Consider the following 19,648-nt stretch of genomic DNA (forward strand, 5'->3'; position numbering starts at 1 on the left):
GATCTTGGTAGAAAATAAGAGCTGGAGGAAGCTTGAAACTGTCCTGGACTTTGAATGTACAAGGCCACACACTGATCCATCAGAAGAGCAGAGAGCCTTATTGGCTTGAGATCTTTGAGCACAACCTATGAAAAATTGTTGCATGAACAGTGAGCTATGTGTATACTCAGTGATTCCTGGGAAGCTAGGCTTAAAAATAAAAACAAGAAAAAAAATAGTAGAGAAAATGAGACATCACAGATTTAATTCAGACTAGTTATCAATCAATAACAACTCCCAGTAAAATAATAATGTAGAGTTGGTATATTATGTAAAATTTCCAGTACTCAGTAAAAAATTAGAAGACATGCAGGAGAAACATAAATTATGTTCCATACCCAGAAAAAATCAAGTGAAAGTTTCTCTGAATTTCTCAGATCTCACATTTTGCTTACAAAGACTTTAAGCAATTCTGAAAATACTATTCAATGACCTAAACAAAATCATTTTTATAGAATGAAAAGAAAGTGTGATAAGAATGATTTAGCAGAATATGTGGAGATAGAAATTATAAATGGAAATCCTGTAGTTGAAAGGTATAGTAAGTGGATTGATATTTTACTAATAGGATTCAACAGCAGATTTGACATGGCAGAAAAGAGAATCAATGGCCTTGAACATAGATCACTAGAAGCTATCCATTCTGAAAACAGAAAAATAATTGAAGAAAATGAAAAGAACCTTAGAGAACTGTGGGAAAACATAAAACATATCATATAATGAGAATCCCAGAAATGGGATAAAGAGGCAGAAATAACATTTGAAGAAATAATGGCTGAAGATCTCCATTTTTGATGAAAATTATTTATTAAAGAGTCAAGAAGTGCAACAGAACCCAATAAAAATAAAGTTATAAAAAAAATAAAGTTATAAACCTAGACACATCATAGTCAATCTCTTGAGAAACAGAGAATATTTTGAACGAAGCAAGAGAAAAGTGTTTCACCAAGTTCAGGGTAACAACTAAAAAACCAATGGCTAACTTCACATTAAAAGTAATGGAAGTCAGAAGTTAGTGGCATGCCATATTCAAAGTGTTGAAAATAAAAAAGCTGTCAAGATCATTTTGTACATAGCAATGTCATTCTTCAAAATGAAGACACAATAATGAAAACCAAAATAAAGATGGAGACAATTAGTTGCCAACATATATATCTTACAAGAAGTACTAAAGTCTTTTAGTCTAGAAAGAAGTGACACCAAACAGTAACTCAAATCAGCTGAAAAATGAGGAATGAAAGAAATGGCAAATGTGTGGATAAATACAAGATTCTATTAATATATTTATTTCTTTTTAAAACTCCTTCAAAAGAGAATTCTATAAAGCAATAATTATAACACTGTAATGCTGAGTTGTAACATGTTGAGGTGATAGATATCATAATACTAATATTAAGGAATAGAGAGTAAAGGAGATATAGTGGAACAAAATTTATACCTTATGCCAGTTAAATGCATAGAGTTAAAGTTAAAATGCATAGAGCAACAACTATGAAAATAATTTAAAAATATAGTAAAAACAAAGGAATTAAAATAGTACAGACTCAACACAAAATTAGACTCTAAACAACAAAATGTGTTGAATCAAAAAAGACATTAGACATAAAACAAACAGAAAAATGCAAATATAGATCCTAACATAACAATATTATTTTAATGTGAATGGACAAACACACCACTTAAAAGATGATTGTCAGACTTGATAAAAATGCAAGACACAACTATAAGTTGTCAATAAGAGACACATCTTAAATTTAAAAACATGAATAGGTTGGGAGTAAAAGAATGGAAAAAGTCATACCATGCAAACAAGTAACCATAAGAGAGCTAGTCATTACATTAATATCATACTAAATAGACTTTATGATGAGAAATATTACTAAAGAAAAAGAAGGATATTTTATAATGATGAAAGGGACAATGCAGTGAGGAAGATGTATTTGCATCTAACAATAGAACCCTAAATACATGAAGCAAAATATGACAAAATAGAAAAGAAAGACACTTAACTACCATAATTGGATATGTAAATACTCAATGAAATAGAATAATCAAGAACAATAGAGAAAATTAATAAAGCCAAAAGTTGTTTATTTGAAAAGACCAAATTAGAAAAACCTTTAATTAGAATTGCAGAGAAAGAAAGAAAGAAAAAAAGAAAAAGAAAGGAAGAGACTCAAAATAACAAAATAAAAAGTGAAAGATATGGTAAACTATTCTACAATATTTTTATTGTAGAAATTGTAAGGGAATATTGTAAAAAACAATCCCAACAAATTAGCTTAGATGAAACACAGATTTCTAGAAAAATACAAATTACTGGAATGGACTCTATAAGAGATAAAATCTGATTAGATCTACAAGAAGTACAGGTATTGAATTAGGTATTAAAAATCTTTTCATAATGAAAAGTTCAGGCCTAGAATGGCGTTATTAGTTCCATCAAACATTTAAATAAAGAATAGTACCAAATGCAAACTTTCTAAAAAAAAAAAAAGAGGAAGGAACAATGTTCAAGTCATTCTCTCTTTTTTTGTTTTATTGAGGCTGAGGTGTTTTTTTTTAAGTTATTTTTTATTTATTTATTTATTTATTTATTTATTTATTTATTTATTTATTTATTCATGAGACACAGAGAGAGAGAGAGAGGCAGAGATATAGGCAGAGGGAGAAGCAGGCTCCGTGCAGGGAGCCCGATGTGGAACTCGATCCTGGGACTCCAGGATCACATCCTGAGTGGCAGGCAGATGCTCAACCACTGAGCCACCCAGGAGTCCGTGTTCAAGTCATTCTTAAGTCAGTATTACTTTTATACAAGAGCCAGACAAAGATAGCAAAAGAAAACTGCAGATCAATATCCTTCATGAACATAGATATAAAAATTCTAAAAAAGGAATTAACTACTCAAATATAGCAAAATACAAATGAATTCATACACCTCACTTTTATTCTGGGACTTATTCTGTGAATGAAAGATTGATTTAATATTTGAACATCAAGTAAGGGGGAAAATTATATGTTCATGTAAATGATCACAGAAAAAGCATGTCACAAAAATCTAACATCCATTTATGATTAAACCCCCTCCCTACCACCACCTTATACACATACAACTAAAAGTCTGGGTATACAAGGAAACTTCCTCTATTTGTTAAAGTTACTCAATGAAAAATCTATTACCAGAGCCAGTTTCATGGTCATGGCTCTATGCAGTCACATAGAGTCTGTATTTAGCAGAGCTCTGAAGTCATCTACTTGGAATTCTTAATGTTTTATCTTTGAAACTGTTTTGTAAGTTAAGTCCAGTGGGACAATGTAACATCATTTGAGCAGATCTTGTGCAAGATGTCCACTGTTTCTGGCTGCTCTATTTACATATCATTTGTGTAATGCCCATTAACATAGAATTCTTATGGACTCACAGGCAATTCAGTGAGAGTAAAAGCAAGTACAAGATGAATGTATTTTGTTGCATCTGCAATAAGTAAACTGGGATGCTGACAGCCTTGAGGGGCCATGCTTTCCATTGGAATGGGTACTTGGAAAAACAGAAAGAAGACAATGGCATTCTAAGAAACACAAGCAACCAAGGAATCATTATCTTTTCTTACTTTTGTTACTTCTAAACACTTAATGCTGAATATGATGACATAGAATGAACTTTTAGAAGAGAACATGGGAGCAAATCTTTGTGCCCTTGGATTAGGCAACAATTTTTCTTAGATATGAGACTGAAAGTTTGAGCCATAAAAATGAAAATTGACAAATTGGATTTTATAAAAATTAAAATTTTTATGCTTCAAAATATACCATTGAGAAAATCGAGAAAAAGCCATAGACTGGGAGAAAATATTTATGAGTCTTATTTGATTATGCGCTTGCTTGAGAATATAAAAAAATTCTTAGAAGTCAAGAATAAGCAGATAACCCAGTTAAAAATGGGCAAAGACCTGAATATACATTTTACTAATAAATATGTATGAATGGCTGAGAAGCACAAGCAAAGATGCTAACATTATTAGTTGTTAGGGAAATGCAAAGTAAGACCAAAATGAGGTACCACTGCACACCTAATAGTATGGCTATAATAATAATAGTAAAAAATAGATAGATGATACCAAGTATTGGGGAAGATGTGGAGAAACTGGAATCTTCATGTGTTGTTGGTGGGAATGTAAAATGGTATAGCGTCTTTGGAAGATTTTGGTAGTTTCTTAAATAGTTATCAATGTAAACTTACCATGTGACCCAGGATTTCACTTCATTTCTGTACTGAAGAGAAATGAAGACCTATAGCTACAAAAAGGTGTGTATGCAAATGTTTATAGCAGCATTAGTCATAAAAGAGAAAGACTGGAAATAGTCCCAATGTCCATCAACTAGTGACTGAATAAACAAAATGTGCCTTATCCCTACAATAGAGTGCTATTTATCAGTTAAAAGGAATGAAATACTGGCACTTATTATAAGATGGATAAAGCTTCAAAACTGGTAAGAAAAAAAAGGCAAATACAACCACTGAATATTATATGACTCATTTTACATGAAGTGTGAAGACAAAGAAAATTTACTGTCATAGAAGGCAGATCCGTGACTGCCTATGGCTAGGATGGGAGCACAGAATAACTGTAAATGGTCTGGAGAAAATTTTTTCAAGTGATGAACATATTTGAGAATGGGATTATGGTGTTAATTGTATCTGGCATTTTGCTACATAAATTTATTTACTAAAAAACCTACTGTATTGTGCACTGACAATGGGTAAATCACATGATATGTAAATTATCTGTCATTAAACCTGTAGAAAACACTGTCACCAACACAAAATGCCAGATACTATTGAGTAACCTCAACTGATCAGCCCTAGTGACATGCATTTACTATTTTTATGATCTAATTAAGAAAATACAGAAAACTCTTTTTTGAAAAACACTCAAATGAAAATGAATGAATCACCTTTTAATTAATTCTTCTTAATTCTTTTTATTAATGAATCCTTTTCAGTAGATAATGTTTATCCCAATTCTAACTTTTCTCACTTTGAAACTACTTAGTGTGTACTTTGATAATGATATTTGCACATGTGGTGAGTTTTATGGTTATAAGTTAAGTCTCTGTGAGTATGTCTTTCAGAATGGATGTATGTTGATAATGGAAGTAAATGAATGCCTATTTGTTTATTTATTCCTTCGGTACAAATTTATTAAAAAAATATTTACTCACTTAGTGCCCACCATCTGCCAAGCTCTAGAGAGGAGATATAGGCGAATAGACCAGGAAGGCTTATTAGCAAGGTACAGAAAATGTAGTCACAATCTGAAAATTTGTAGTTTGTTCATGAAGTGTGTGTGGTTGAAACATCATCAGCAGGAGGATTTCCTGTTTAATTATGACTTTGTAATGCTATTAGTAGGTGTGTGCATTAGGTTTTCTAATGGTTAAGTGGATTGTTTGTGCTAATCATTATTTGAAAAGAAAAATTAAAAAACACAAGTTTTAACAGGAAAAGATTTTATGAGGCATTGAAATAATAAAATGAGAAGTACTACAGTATTTATTAATTATGATGGAATGGAATGTTATTATACAATAATTTATATAATTTTATGCCTTGACAGTTCAGTCTGGATGGCACATTTTTGTAGGCTTACTGTTTCCAGAAGAATTGAGATAGACAAAGATGCCAAATGTTTATTTGATATATTTATTTGAAATGTTTTATAATTCAAATATTAAGTGCTTAGAAAAAAATTAAAAATCAGGAAAAGCTATATATCAATCATACACTGATCCTGGCCAAATAAATTATTACTGCTTGACTATCTTTCATTTTAGTTATTTTCTTCTTTGTCTAATTTCTTCTGACATAATTGCAGTCATGTTACATAAGTGCTAAATAGCTTACTTTAATTAATCATAATTGCTTTTCATGTCATTACAGTCTTTGTAAGCCATACTGTAAAGTAGTTGGATAATCATTGAGGGCAGGTTCTATACTTAACTATTTCTGCATCAATGATCATTTAGATAACCTTCAAATTTCTACATATAAAGTATAAGCCTTTGCTGGCATTAACATTATTCATTGAAATAATGAAATAACTTTCACTTTATAACATTTTTAAAAGGATTTATTTATTTATTTTAGAGATAGAGAAGAGAATGTGGCAGGGAGGAGCAAAAGGAGAGGGAGAGAGAGTCTTAAGTAGACACCCTGGTTTGTATGGAGCGTACCACAGGGCTTGATCTCACAACCCTGAGATCATGACCTGAGTTGGATGCTTGACTGGCTGTGCCACTTAAGTACCTGCCTCAGATATTTTATCATTTTGATACATGTTGCCAAATCATTTTCCATAAAATAGTATTTTCCACTCTGCTAATATATACAGTTCATTTCCTCTTTTGTGAGTTACTTGTTCATGTCGTTTGACAGTTGAACTTTTAATGCCTTAGTATTCCTGTCATCAATTTATAGGTTATTATTGTTAAACTGTTAAATTCTTGCTATAAATACATTTTCTAATCTGTTTATCTTATAATTTTGATAATTTTTTATGTTGTCAGAGAAATGTTCACATTTCTATGTAGTCAAATCTTCCAATTCATTTTCTTTTTTCTAAGCAATTTTTTTTTCTATGTGTTAAAACTTCTTAGGGATGTTGGTTACTTTTGTTCTGTTTTTTGATTTTTCTGTTTGATTTTGGAATGTACTCTATTTTACTGCACAGTGTTGAGTTGAAGGGATTTTTTTTCCATTCAATTACTAACCAATTATTTCAATGTCATTTCCTCTATAATTTTTTTTTGTTCTCTGTAAATTTCTGATGACATTGGCATGGCAAAATGTTTACATATAAAATGTTTTTGGGTTACTTATGATTTTTTTATTAACATATCTTCAGTCTGTCTATTAGATCAGTAACTATTTGTAAAATCCATCTGGAAAGAAAAGGTAAAAACAGGAGGAAAAAAGTCCTATGAATTATGTTTATTTTGCCTTCCACTCATTCTTGGTTCATGCCTAGAACACTGCCTTTCATAAGATAGGCACTCAGTAAGTATTTGTTAGTAATTGAATGGATGAAAAAAAAACAGTAGAATGGGATTAATTTAGCATGATTCTGAAGCTTTTAGAATGAGTATCTTTTCAATACATCTCTCAGCTAATTTCTCAATAACCTATAGGTAGAGATTGAATCTAGATGAGAAACTGAATGACAACCTGTGATTACTAGTCAGTACTCACAGAGTGTGGACTTCTGGTGGACAGGGACAAATTTGTCACTTTTTTGCATAATCTGGATTCTTGACTGATAGAGGGCCATTTATTTTCATGAAGTGGTTCAGATGGCAGTAATACTGATATTGTGGTACATCAATTTGTTACAGTTTTCATGAGTTTCCATTAATAATGTTTCATGGAACATTGCTATGGCATATATCCCATTTCCCAGCATCAATTGCAATCTAAACAACAAAAAATAACATGTCAAACACAAATCTATGGTGAGAAACTTTAATTAAAAGAAAGTCCTATATTGTACACCTAATATTAAGTATGTAGGAAAATTTCTAGATAACCGCTGGCAGCCATAAATAAACAACAACTTTCTCTTTTGTGATATATAAAACTTGTTTCTGGTTGCCACCATGACCTCTCATTTTCTGTTTTGAGTATGTCCCCATTATAGTATTCCTTATGAAACTGATAATTCTGTTAGCCTTTGCTAATCTAACTAGATCTTACATTGAAGTGTACATTTTCGTCTTTAAAGATACTCCATATTATGGCATGGTCATGAAATACTCATCTAAAGAAGAATGCTATCTTTAGGATCTGCTGCCAATTGCCCATATTTGAAGTGAGTGAGAGAAAGCTAATGAGATTTAAGTTAAAGGTATTAAATTCAATAATTATAATGAAGTCTCAAATGAAAAACTTTTAGAGGGTAATTCGTTATTGTTTCTGTTATTTAATATCTATATTAGGAGATGGAGCAGTACAATTTCAACTCAAAAGGACAACACAGACACAAATTAGTATAAATTAAAGAGGTTTTATTTACAAATGGCTTATTTTCAAAGGTTTGGACTGAGTGTAGGAGAAAAAGAGGGATAATTAATAACCTACAGTAGAAATGGTGGGGGAACTGTATCATTACTACTTGGAAAGGAATAAGGGAAGAATCCAGAAGCAGAGAGTTTTGAAGAGGTGGCAATCCTGAGAGGTACAGTGACCATGGGGGATACAGCCAGGGGAATAAATATCCTGATTTACTTTCCTCCCTCCTTCTGATCACCTGACTTGGCTCTTCATTGGCTGAATCTAATAAGCCAGAGGACACAGAAATCTGTTGATGTTGTGCACACAGATCACCCTCTTGGGGCCAAAGATCGGAATGGAGAAAGAATCTGGAGAAGGAAATGGAAGTGTTCAGTACAGATGAGGGGGTGGCAGGGGGGGTGAGTGGTGGAATTACCTGATTTGCATCATGTCATGTGCATGTTCTACTACAAATAACCTCAACTGTGGAATGAAGTTTGATAAAATTATAGCTTGAGAAGTCCTTACAAGGTTTAATTCTGAACCACTATACTGTGAATAATTCCCAGTATAGAGGAAAAAATAATAACCACATTTATTAATTTTAATAAATTAATTTTAAAATAATGTTATCAATTAATAATTAATTCAAGTTACTTCAGCTGAAATATTGTTTTTCATGAGCATCATGTTTCTTTTGGAAAGATCTGGATCAGTTTTGATATAGGTTAAGTTTTCCATTGATAGAAAGGAGAAGATACAAAGAGGTAAAAAGGACAAGTGAGAGGACACTGCTCAGATTTTGGCTTTGAGCTTCAAAAGAAAAAACTTCTATGAAAAGAAAATAAGGCAGAAAGGTATGCATAGTGTGAGAAATATAGCTTTTTCTTGATTTCTTTTATAATTTAAAAAATTATATTTTCGTGTAAGGAGACACAAAAGAAATGCAAATTGATGATAATTATTTTTAACACACAAATGCAAATTAAACTCGTGGTGGAACTCAACTTTCAAACATTGAAAAAAGTTGAATTTCCTCAGTGTTGGCAAGGTTGCATTGAGACAGGTTTTCAGAGTCCTGTGGGAATATTTATTGTTACCATCTTTCTGGAAATCATTTTGACAATACAAATTACCACCCTTAAAACAGTTCATACACACTGAGTGTAAACTTCATTTAATTCCATCAGAGAGAACTTAAATGTTCAACATTATAGATATGCTTGAGAGCATTATGTATTACCCATGAAATGGACTATTATGCAGCTACTTACTATGTGTGTGCAGGTTTTTTTTTTAAGTTCTTAATGCATAGGAAATGTTTATTATATCTTGCTAGGTTAAAAAATATAAATTATATTTTCAATAATGTGAATAGAAGGACAGAAATTGATTAAAATGCCAATAGTGAACGTCTAACGACAATGAAATAATGGGTGATTTCTATTCTTTCTGCTTTTATGTTTTTTATAGTTTGAGGGGGTTGTTTTTATTTTGAAGTGAATTCAATTTTTATAATATACAAATAATCATAAACATATTTTTAAAAAGTTGTTTCTTTCTGTTGCCAGTTCTGTGAGCAGATGTGAAATGTTTGACAGTTATAGGCGTTGGTGTTTTCCATTCTTTCTTTGTAAAGAACAAGAGTGGAGAAATTAAATCCAAGCCATTTTGGGAATCACATGGAATTTGAGCCCCAGAAATATTTATATTTATAATCCTTTTTGAAAATACAGAAGTTTTGAGAAGAGAGTGATTTTAATATTTTTATTACTTCAATGTGTTTTCCAAGTGACTATAATGAACATGTCACTCTTTATAATTAGAAAACTAGCTTTATATAAAATCTAAATTATGTAAATTGGTCATGGTAGGAATAATTAAGTAGTTAGGTACATGAAAGTTTTTCTTTTGTGTGCTTTGAAAGTAATTTATAAGCTCATCATAATTATACTTACTGCATTTGGTTATTTTAATAATAGAAGGTCTTTAGAGAAGCAGAATCCATGAATAGCTACTCTCAATTTTGAATATTATGCAGATGACAACCACATGATCAAGATTTTCTTTTGCTTTCTGAAGGGCTAAACAGGGAAGAGGTATAGAAAGAGGGGGACATATGGAAAATCTTCTTTTCTTCTCTTATTCTCTTATACTGAGTTACCAGGTATAGCAAATAGTATGTGTTTCAGAGAATTAAATAACAGAAAACATTAGATTTTAAAGAAAATTTGTTAGAAAAGCAAGTATTATTCATTTTTAGATAATACTCAGAAACATGAAAAGAAAAGGCTAGCTGTCATTCCTCCTTGTTTCCTCTTTACTGAATTCTTCAAAGAGATTCTGATAGTGAACTCTCCCAGTCTTCATTTCTTTTTGCTCCCTGGCAATTAATTTGCATCTTCTTTTTTTTTAAATCTAACTGTCTCAATTTCACTCTCTCCTTCTTGTTCCCTCTCATATTCTTTCTCTCTTCCATCCCCCCTCCACCTCTTCTCTGTTTCTGGTTTTTTCCCCTAATATAGGCATTGTATTTTCCTAAGGCTGTTGTATTCTCTCACAGTTCTGAAGATCAGAGGTCCCAAATCAAGGTATCTGCTGAGAGAGAAAATTTATTCTGTGCATTACTTTTAGCTTCTGATGGCTGCCAGAAATCCTTGATGTTTCTTGTCTTCTAGATGTATTACTCCAATCTCTGCCTCCATTGTCTTCATATCACCTCTCCTCTACATGTTCTCACCTTTTCTTTTCTATTAAGGATATTTGTCATTGGTATTAGAGCTCACCCTAATCTAGAATGATCTCATCTTGAGATTTTTAATAATACCATTGAGAAGACCCTTTTTAAAATTTTTAAAAATTGTTTAAAGATTTTATTTATTTATTCATGAGAGACACACGCACACACACACACACACACACACACAGAGAGAGAGAGAGAGAGAGAGAGAGAGAGAGAACAAGGCAGAAACAGGCAGAGGGAGTAGTAGGCCCCATGCAGGGAGCCTGACATGGGACTCGATCCGGATCTCCAGGATCATGCCCTGGGCTGAAGGTGGTGCAAAACTACTGAGCCACCCGGGCTGTCCTGAGAAGACCCTTTTTAAAAATAAAATCACACTCACAGATTCTGGATAGACATATCTTTTGGGAGCCACCATTCAGCCCACTACAATAAGAGATCTTTTCTGGCAGCATTTTTTTCTTTTTGCTATTCTTCCCTCGGCCATGTAGGATTGGAACCTACATTTTCTTTTGCAGTCTCATGGCACAGTTATGCTAGATATGCTCTTTGGAAAGTTCTAACATCAAACCAATTTGGGAAATGCTGCATTTTCTATCTTGCTGTTGGAAATTCATGATACACATTACCTTATTGAGGGCCTGAGAATTACTTCTGTCCTAACTCTATAAGCCATGGAGCTTCTCCAGCATAATATCTAGTAGACTTTGTGATACTTTGCTTTATAGGACACACTTTGGGAAACAGGAAGGGACAGATTTCTTTCTTCCAATGCAGTATTACTTTGGTAGCTTTTTAAAAAAATCTGTTTCCTGCATATCTCTGAGCAGGTCTCAATTTTTGTTTTTCAATACGTTCTTACTTTTTTGTAAAAATTATTATGTTGTCCGTTGGCACCTGGGTGGCTCAGTCTGTTGAGTGTCTTCCTTTGGCTCAGGTCATGATCCCCTGCTCTGTAGGGAGTCTGCTTCTCTCTCTCTCTCTCTCTCTCTCCCCGCCTGCCACTCCCTGTGCTTGTGTGTGTGCGCGCACTCTCTTTCTGTCAAATAAATAAAATATTTTAAATAAAAAAAATTATTTTGTTGTCCTTAGAGTTATTGCCCCATATTTGTGTAGGTGACTGCTTAATTCACATCTCTAGGTTTGATCTATATTGGTTTAAATTTTCTACATTTCCTACCCAGTATTAGCAGAGAATAAGCAATTCCTTTCTTTTTCTAGACTTTTCGCTGATTTAAACTTGTTTTCTATCATTAAAAAAATAACAGCCTTGAATAATTTAAAAAGAATTTTTGCTTCAAATTTCCTGTAGAGAGACAAAAGAAATTAATTGATCTAGAACTTTTAGTACCTATACGTGAACCAATAAAGCTTCCAAACGTTTTAGTAAATGGCTTCTAGAGCAGATCATATTGTATCACTAAAGCTTCAGAAAGAAAATGTAAAATGGCTGCATATTTAGATACATGTCTCAGGCATTTAGGCTACTTCCTTTATTCATGGGGTTTTCTGCACATTTGGAGTTAGTGTTGGAATTTTAAAAGGTAGTAGGCAACACCATATTGATATTTCAGAGCTCATTCATCTTTATAAATTACATGTTTCTTAGTTACTTTTCCATATAACTCTGATAACTTTTGTTTCTACAGACCTAAAACAAAAAGTTTAGTCTTTTAAAATGACTCTAAAATAAAATTTAAATCTCTTAAATAAAGTAAAATATTTTTCTTTCTGAAATAATATGCTTAAATTACAGTGCTCTTCTGAACTATGTAACACCAAAGGACTGTGTGGTGGCTGAGACCTTATTCTTTAGATAGTCTTAAAACCTCTAATACACTGAAATGCTGACAAATTAGTCAGAGTGTCATGTAACTCTCTGATCCTGAGTTTCCATTATCATAGATGACACATAAATTTGGTTTTCTTTACATAGACCATTACTCCATTTATTCCATTGTATTTGACCCCATCTAACAAGCTTCTGGTTGTACCCAGGGGCAGTGCTTCGAGTGGCTTGCCAAGTTCTTATGAAATACTTAGGTGTTTGCTGAGCCCCGTCTGACAGCTGCTGTTCTCATTTAATGATTTTACCATGGACTCAGTAACTCACTTTGCCATTGGCTTCAGTTTGCATGTATTCTTGCTTCTTATAATTTTAAGAGTATGGAAAAAAAGCTTTCTTATCCCAGGTTAAACCAAATGAAAAGAAACCTTACCCTAGGGAAGGAGGGAATGCTGTACAAAGCACTTGGCCAAAATTTTGATATATCTATGGAATATGAGAATCTTTAGAGATGGAGATTAATAAAATAATTCTATCAAAATGGCATTTGGGTGGTGATAAAGCTTAAATTTGAATTTAATTTCCCTTTCTTTCCCATTATTCCAGAAATTGACTGAAAGAGAGGTGACCAAATTCCAAGGTATTTCTTCATAAAGATGAAAACTTTAAATTTTCTTTATAAGTAAATTGGGGATAGAGCTGGTAGGTTGTTCTGGATCCATGCAAACTAGGTATGGTAGATTTATTGAACTGGTTAGTTACTTTTATGATTGCCGGGAGACAATTCTCTATGGTCTCCTGTATCTGCACATCTTGTGAGCAGAGGGACTAACTGCTCTTTTGTTCCACATTATATTTTCAAGGATATCTGTATAAAGAATAGCTTTGGAAGATAAAGATAATATCTACTTCTCTAATAGACAGCAGATGTACTTATTTTCCAGTATAATAAAGATACTGTCTCCTTCCAGAGCAAAGAACAGTCAGGTTTTCTTACTGCTAATTATAAAACATTTCCTCATTATAAAATAACTATAGTGTTCTTCAAATCTGACACTAACCCACTGTGTGTGTAGCATCTACCTGACCCACTTTGCATTATTCTTATGGGACTTGGCGGTTAGAGGACAGACACAACCATAAGGTTGAGTTTTCATGAGTAAAATGTCTTATGTCTTCAATACAGGAGTCTTTTCTCAAATCTGTAAGTGTTAATTTTTTAGGCTAACTTTAAAAGGTAACTACACTTTCTCTATTTCAAGGGTTTCAGAGGGCTGTTTATAATGGTCTTTTTTACTGTTTCATAGTACTCAACTCAAATGACTAAGAATTAAAATTGTTTCTAGTTTATTGAGATTTGGATAACTCTAAGGTAACTTCATACTTCATCTTGCACATGATTAACTCAGGCTGTTCCCATTTTGGGTATTGCCATCTGAATTTGTATACTCCTGATGGCAGACAAAGCAGGAGATAGGCTAAGTGGAGAACTCCCACCCACCCTTTTATGCCTTGACTCCCATCACTTCCTCTTCATTGACTAGATCTAGTCACATGACCAAAGTGGTTGAGGGTTTTAGAGGAGACCATGGACATTTGGTAAATGTCTGTTAATTTTAAGGATATCTTTGCAAATACTTTTAAATGTAGGTTGACTGGCTTGAGACTTGCCTGAATAATCTAATGCTAGCACTGCATTTTAAAAATTATAGTTTCCTAAAAAAATTTCAGTTAATGTTATATGTGAATCCCTACTTCCTTTAAAAAAAAAGTGTCTCTGCTATTTTTGTCTGATTATTCATCCACATGAAATTCAAAATCCTTTTGGGGCATTAAAATTCTCTAAAAAATTTGGCATTTTTATTAGAATGAAATTAAAGCTGTAAAGTAATTTAGGAAGAACTGACATTTTTGCAATATTAATCTTTCAGTGTAGAAACAGGGCTATAGTCTAGTTTATGTAGCAATAAAGTTTTATAATTTCCTTCCTAAGATTCAAATATATTTCTAGAATAATTACTCATAGGTATTTTAGGTTTTTAATTGTTTCTTATGAGTATTTCTTTCTTGTTGCTTTGTTTCTTATGAGTATTTCTTTCTTGTTGCTTCATACATTTTATTATGAGAACTAAAATATGTTTCTTTGAACAGATTGATAAGCTAAATAAACCTATAGACAAGTGAATCAAGGAAATATAGAAAACAAAATGTAAATAATTATGTACATATATAAAAATAATTTGAAAATCAAAAGTAAATGTTATGAACAATCATATACCAATTAGAAAACCAAAATGACACGATTACATTTCTGGAAAAAATTAAAAATGCTGAAGTTGGTTCCTAGTCAAATAGAAACAGAAGTAGAAAAGAAGCAGAATAGTTGAAAAGAAAATGACCATAAATAAATTGAAGTGGCAATCAAAACCATGCCTTCCTAAAAACCTAGAGATTTTTCAGGCTAGTTCTACTGAACTTTCAAATGATAGATAACCAATACCACCTTATTTTAGTATATGCAAGAAAATAGTAAAAGATATAAAATTGCTTGGTACCTTTTATGAGGCTAGATAAAATACCAGATACCAAATTCTTAAAAACAGAAAAAGAAAGGAAAATCGTAGGTCAATCTCACTTATGGTTACAGATAAAAGAAACCTATAATAAAATCATACAGTAGTAATTAAATGAGTTACACCTGCGGCTTTGACATTTTGAAGCATATGGTAAGATAGCTATAATGGTAAAAGTACACTGGAGTTAATATTATCTTGATTCCCCAACACTTACTGTATATGTAGAGTATGTAGAGTTAAATAGGTACTACTAAATGAGAGAATAATGGATATAGTTAAGATTAATGTGATAATTCCTCTCAGAAAATGGGAATATGAGCAGCATTATTGATTGTGTGGCAGATCTTTTTGCAACCAGTTGGTTTTCAATTCTGTGTTTTCAGCAGTATTGGGGAAAGACCTAATTGAGTTTCCAACTGACTTATTATGAAAAGTGATTTTTTATTTTTTATAAATATTTTATTTATTTACTCATGAGAGAGAGAGAGAGAGAGAGAGAGAGAGAGAGATACAGGCAGAGGGAGAAGCAGGCTCCATGCCAGGTCACCAGGATCACGCCCTGGACTGAAGGCGGGGCTAAACCGCTGAGCCACCAGGGCTGCCCGATTTTTTTTTTTTTAAGATTTATTTATTTATTCATTCAGAGAGAGCGAGAGAGAGGCAGAGACACAGGCAGAGGGAGAAGCAGCTCCATGCAGGAAGCCCGATGTGGGACTCGATCCCGGGTCTCCAGGCTGCAGGCGGCACTAAACCGCTGAGCCACCGGGGCTGCCCCCGATTTTTTATTTTTAGATTACCATAAGGTTTTGGTGAAGTAGTACAAAGAATTGAATGACATTTGCTAAAGAAATAAACTGTTTCCATTATTTTCTATTTGTTTATGTGACTAAAGTTTCTCAGCACTTGGGTCTATAAAAATGGAAAGTAGAAATAGAATGGACTCTGTTATCTCATTTTAGCAATAATAAAATTCCACCATGGATACATTAACTAATTGGGAAACAAACAAACAAAAAATACTCTTGCCTAATTAATTGAGAAGTACATTTTAAATACATTTTACTTTTATGTTTAAAATCTGTTTATGGGGATCCCTGGGTGGCTCAGCGGTTTAATGCCTGCTTTTGGCCCAGGGCCTGATCCTGGAGACCAGGGATCGAGTCCCACATCAGGCTCCCTGCATGGAGCCTGCCTCTCCCTCTGCCTGTGTCTCCGTCTCTCTCTCTCTCTCTCACGAATAAATAAATAAAATCTTAAAAAAAATAAAAAAATAAAATTATGAAAATTTGTAGTGTTTTGATTAACTGTGCATTAATAATAATAATTATAACAAATCAATCCAAACTGAAGTCTTTAACCCATTTTTGTTCCCTATAAGCTCCTACTTGATTACAAAGCTTCTGGTTTGTGTCTGCTCCTAAAGAAGCAGGTTCTAATATGCTTGAGAAGTTTGTAATTGTATGGAAAAGCCCTGCACACAATGAAGGCAATAAGGAGACTGTGGTCCTGTGTGTTCCAATGAGATGAGGCTTAGGGCGTCGCTCAGAAAAAAATGAAACTGTGAACACTAACCAAAGTCTAAGTCAGACACTGTTGTGCATGAGGATGACATGAAGTTGACATGATCAGAAATAGAATTTAGTTTTCTGGAATCAATACCTCATGAATTAAAGCACAAAATGAGGGAAATTGTTATTTTTGCACAGACACCTAAACTTTATTTTTGAAGTACAATCTTAACTCTTGAAGTACAATCTCCACTCTTAAGGCTGGATCAAATACTTGCTTTATTAAACGATGCTTTCAATATAAGCTTATTGAGTGTTTTAGATCAAAACAATCAGTCTTTTCATGAGTAGAATTTGGGCAAAATTTGAGTATACCTGTACCTCTTTGACTTGAGTTAGAGTTGAGGGCTTTAATTATGAGAGTCTGAGTACGCAAATAATAACCTCGTTAATCAATATAAAAATTTACTGTGTACATGTCAAATTGAATTTTTAAGCTTATGAAATGAGCTAAAGAAAGGTAAAACTTTTATTTACTTAAAATTTATTTATTTATTTATTTATTTAAAATGGACTAAAGACTGTAGTTATTAAGAAATAAAGCATAATTGCTTTATTATGTCATGATATTCCAAACCTAGATGTGTATCTTGAAAATATTTAAGTTGTGATGTCCTTATATTGGAAGGATTCCTGGAAAGCCTATTCTTGCCTTTAGACAACTTTATACTTAAATAGTTCTAGTGGGATGTTTAGCGTTTGTCTGTTTTCATGAGGGAATTTAAACTTTTGACATTTTTACTCTCACGGTGAAATCTTTGCTAAATTAATAGACCTAGTAGAAATTTGTTCCACCTGTCTCACAAAGATAGTCTCATTCTGAATTGTGTAATACCAGTTTGAAAATTACATTATTCATCCATGATGTGGTCAAAAGAACAGGCTACAGACTGCTAATGTTGAAATTCTAGCTCTACGATTGAATAGTTGTTTAATCTAAAGCAAGTTTCTTAATTTCTCACAGCTTCTGTTTTTCTCATATGTAAATTGGAAATAATACTTAGATTATTAAATGACACATGTAAAACACTTAGTTGGTGACATAGATAAATTAGTTAATAAATGTTAGTTCTTATTGTTATTGTATGTAGCCATCTATTCATTTATTTATTCAGTCCATATTTATTGCATTCCCAGAGGTGAGAAATCAGAGATGAAGATTTTACCCCAGCCATCAAAGAACTCACTGTCCAGCTGGAGATATAGACATGTAAAGAAATTAATATAATTCAATACCACAAGTGGTAAGACAGAGAATATTATAAACCATCTAATCTGGATGGGAAGTGGAGGCCATGGAAGATTGCTTGCAGGAGGTGATAACTAAACTGAGGTTTGAAGGTTTATAGGTCAGTAGGTAATAGTGCTCTGGGTAGAGGTAATACGATTGGTGATTGAAAATATATCTGAAATGACTCATTCATGTAAAATCTTGTTTTAAAGTTTATTGATAAAAAAAATAAAGTTTATTGATAAGATTTGTAAAATTGTTTAGTTTTTAAAAATTTGTCATCCTCTGTTCTCTCACTCTCCTATATTTAATTTGAATCCTAATGGACCATGAGCTCTTTGAGGTAGGATGGTGCCTCGGTGACTAATACAATGGCTGGCATATGGTAGGAGACAATAGGTATTTATTGAATCAAATTAAATTAAATTAGTCTTAGGAGGGGAAGTCTTCTAGAATTAAAAATATAAAACAATTTCTAATCCTAGGAAAGGTTAGGAAGGGGGATATTAATTATAAGTGTGTGTTGCAGTGGGGAAGTAACTCAAATTCAGGTGGAAAAAACCAGCAACTTTCTAACTTCTTTTGGAACAGAGCAATCAAAATACATTTTTGGAATATCAGATAGCTTTAAATACAAGCACAAAAAGCATTTTAAAGATAATTTAAAGTATTTTCAGTATTTCATTTGCTTCTGTATATTAGTATAAATAATTGAGAAATATGTATAGTCTCATATATTTGAGATTGAAAATAAATATAAGAACATAGTTTAAAATATATAAAAGAAAAAAGAACATGTAAAAAAAGACTAATGTAGTGAGCATTAAAAGATAATCACATTTAGGAATGACAACATGAGAGATCTTTCAAACTCTTTGTTTTAGAACCAAATACTTTATCACTAAGGAACAGTGTTCAATGTTTGTATATTCCCTGAACAGTGTAGAATCACTAAGAAACAGTTTTCAATGTTTGTATATTTTCTGAAGTGTAGAATCTAAATAGGTAAATCTCAAGTGAGAACTTGTGAACATTTAGCTGTACTGAAAACGAAGGTCTGAAATAGTAAATTGACCTTCAAAGGAAATTTTTAGACTTTGACTTTTTTCACTTGAGAGCATTTGTACTTATCTTTTTATCTCTGTGCTAAATACAACCCCTGTATAATTGTACCAAAAAATGAAATAATCTCAAATACTTTTTGTAACCTCAATGATTATTCAATTGTATATCAAATTATACAAAGTAAGGTGAATAAGGAGAACAGGATCTAGGCATTGGTGGTTTGCATTTAATATACTGCCAAAGTTAGTGTCAAATAAAATGATAAGTCAACCTTACTGTTCTCATCTTGAGTAGATTTTAGACAGGTTCTTTCTACGTCTTAGCCTCTGACCTTTTTATGTGAGCATTTACATTGGAAATATTGTACTGTCAATTTTCCCCCTGCTTTATTGAGATGTATGTAAAAACCTCTTGCCAGTTTTATAACCCAGGAGTGTCTTTCTCAAGGACAAGGAAGCTCTCATCTGTGGCCTGTTAAGAGCAGCATAAATGAATTCTTATTTAAAATAATGAAGTAAAGCCAGACTTAAAAATCTTTTTTCCCTCCAGACAAAGCTTAGGAAAATGATGAAGTAGGAGGACCCTGATCTCAA

The sequence above is a fragment of the Nyctereutes procyonoides genome, unplaced genomic scaffold (assembly GCF_905146905.1).
Source record: "Nyctereutes procyonoides isolate TBG_1078 unplaced genomic scaffold, NYPRO_anot_genome, whole genome shotgun sequence".
Lineage (NCBI taxonomy): Eukaryota > Metazoa > Chordata > Mammalia > Carnivora > Canidae > Nyctereutes > Nyctereutes procyonoides.